Source organism: Arachis ipaensis, chromosome B3, assembly GCF_059453495.1.
Source record: "Arachis ipaensis isolate K30076 ecotype BB chromosome B3, ASM5945349v1, whole genome shotgun sequence".
In the NCBI taxonomy this organism is placed as follows: Eukaryota; Viridiplantae; Streptophyta; class Magnoliopsida; order Fabales; family Fabaceae; genus Arachis; species Arachis ipaensis.
Window position 1 is genome coordinate 104,453,911 of NC_142438.1, and position 2,919 is coordinate 104,456,829.

Sequence of the window (2,919 nt, forward strand, 5' to 3'; positions counted from 1 at the left end):
TTACAAGGAGCTGGGGTTTTCTCTAAGATCGATTTGCGATCCGGTTATCACCAGATAAGGGTGAGGGGTGAGGATATCCTTAAGACCGCTTTCAGGACTCGTTATGGTCATTACGAGTATACTGTGATGTCTTTTGGGTTGACGAACGCTCCTGCAGTGTTTATGGATTACATGAATAGAGTATTCCGTCCGCTTCTGGATAAATTCGTTGTTGTCTTCATTGACGATATACTAATTTACTCCAAGACTGAAGAAGAGCATGCGGAACACTTGCGGACCGTGTTGCAGATTTTAAAGGAGAAGAAACTCTATGCGAAACTGTCTAAGTGTGAGTTCTGGAAGAGTGAGGTGAAGTTTTTGGGTCACGTGGTGAGTAAGAAGGGAATAGCCGTAGATCCAACCAAGGTAGAAGCTGTGATGGATTGGAAGCAACCAACCACAGTAACTGAGATAAGGAGTTTTCTGGATTTAGCTGGCTATTACCGAAGGTTCATCAAAGGCCTTTCGCAATTAGCTTTGCCGTTGACAAAGTTAACTCGCAAAGACACTCCGTTTGTTTGGACTCCTGAGTGCGAGGAGAGCTTTCAGACATTGAAGAAAAAGTTGACCACTGCACCTGTGTTAGTGTTACCTGAGCCGAACGAGCCTTTTGAGGTGTACTGTGATGCATCGTTAAAGGGCCTAGGGTGCGTGCTGATGCAGCATCATAATGTGGTGGCGTATGCCTCACGACAGTTGAGACCTCACGAAGTTAGTTATCCTACGCACGATTTGGAACTCACTGCGGTTGTGTTTGCCTTGAAGGTGTGGAGGCATTATCTCTATGGGGTTAAGTTCCAAGTCTTCTCCGATCACAAGAGCTTGAAATACCTCTTTGATCAGAAAGAGCTTAATATGAGGCAAAGGAGGTGGATGGAATTGTTGAAAGACTATGACTTTGAGTTAAATTACCATCCTGGAAAGGCAAATATAGTGGCGGATGCGTTAAATCGAAAGTCGTTATATGCGTCTTGGATGATGCTTCAAGAGGAGAAGTTGCTCAAGGGATTCGAGAGTCTAAAAATTGGTGCTCGAGAAGTATCTGGAACCTTGTGTTTGAGCCGATTAAAAATCTCGAGTGACTTTAAGTCCGAACTCCTAAAGGCTCATGAAAATGATGAAGCGTTATGGAAGGTGTTACCGGCTATCGAGCAAGGAAAACAGTGGAAAGTGTCGGAAGAAAAAGATGGGTTATGGAGATTCAAGGGTAGGATCATTGTGCCGGATGTTGGCACTTTGAGGCAAGATATCTTAAAGGAGGCACACAAAAGCGGATTCTCCATTCACCCGGGGAGTACTAAGATGTACCATGATTTAAAGGCGATGTTTTGGTGGCCAGGTATGAAGAATGATGTGGCGGAATATGTTTCAAAGTGCTTAACTTGTCAAAGGGTAAAGATTGAACATCAAAGACCTTCCGGGATGTTGCAACCCTTAGAGGTTCCGCAATGGAAGTGGGAAAGTATTGCAATGGACTTTGTGTCGGGATTGCCAAGGACTAGGACTGGTTTTGATGCTATCTGGGTGATTGTGGACCGACTGACGAAGTCAGCTCACTTTTTGCCCATTCGGATGACTTACACCCTTGAGGAGCTAGCACGGTTATACATAAAGGAGATTGTGAGACTTCATGGTGTACCTGCTACTATAATCTTTGATAGAGATCCTCGTTTCACTTCGAGGTTCTGGGGTGCATTTCAGAAAGCTTTTGGAACCCGATTAAGCTTGAGTACAGCTTACCATCCTCAAACAGATGGTCAATCCGAGAGGACGATCCAAACACTAGAGGATATGTTGAGAGCTTGTGTTTTGGACCAACCGGCGAGTTGGGATCGGTATATGCCGTTAGTGGAGTTTGCATACAATAATAGTTACCATGCGAGCATCGGAATGGCTCCGTATGAGGCATTGTATGGGAGGAAATGTCAATCTCCGCTATGTTGGTATGAAGCTGGAGAGAAAGGCTTGTTGGGGCCGGAGATGATAGCTGAGACCACTGAACAAGTGAAGAAAATCCGAGATAGGATGCTTACGGCGCAGAGTCGCCAAAAGAGTTACGCCGATCAGAGGCGGAAGCCCTTGGAATTTGAGGAAGGAGATCATGTTTTCCTTAAGGTTACTCCGACCACAGGAATAGGTAGAGCGATTAAAGCGATCCTCGATACATTGGTCCATTTCAGATCCTGGAGAGGATTGGACCGGTGGCATATCGGATGGCTCTACCACCTCATCTTTCGAACCTGCACGACGTGTTTCACGTGTCGCAGCTTCGGAAGTACACCCCTGATGCTAGCCATGTGTTAGAACCCGAATCAGTTCAGTTAAGGGAAGATTTGACGCTTCCAGTGGCTCCAACCAGAATTGATGATACTAGTATCAAACAGTTGCGTGGAAAGGAGGTTTCATTAGTCAAAGTGGCTTGGAGTTGAGGCGGTGTTGAGGAACACACTTGGGAACTTGAGTCGGAGATGCGAACGGATTATCCGCACTTATTCTCAGGTAATTGCATTTGAATTTTGTGGGCAAAATTCCCAATTAGGTGGGTAGAATGTAAGACCCGGTTAATTAACGGCTAATTAACCCATAAATGAGAATTTATTCTAGAAAGCCAAAAATGTTATTTTTATGGCTAAATGTGATAGAGGAGATTGAGACGAGAATTTCGGTACCAATTTTATAGAAATCGGACCAAGATTGGACCGAACGGGCCAAACCGGTCCAACCGGACCCAAAGTGGGCCCTTGGCCCAACTAAACTAAACCAAAACCCTAGTTTTCAGCACTCTCTCTCCTCACAACACACTCAAACACGCTGAAATTGGTATGGAGGGGGGAAGAACACTCTCTCAAGTTCTCTCCCTTGGTTGATCTTCAAACCACC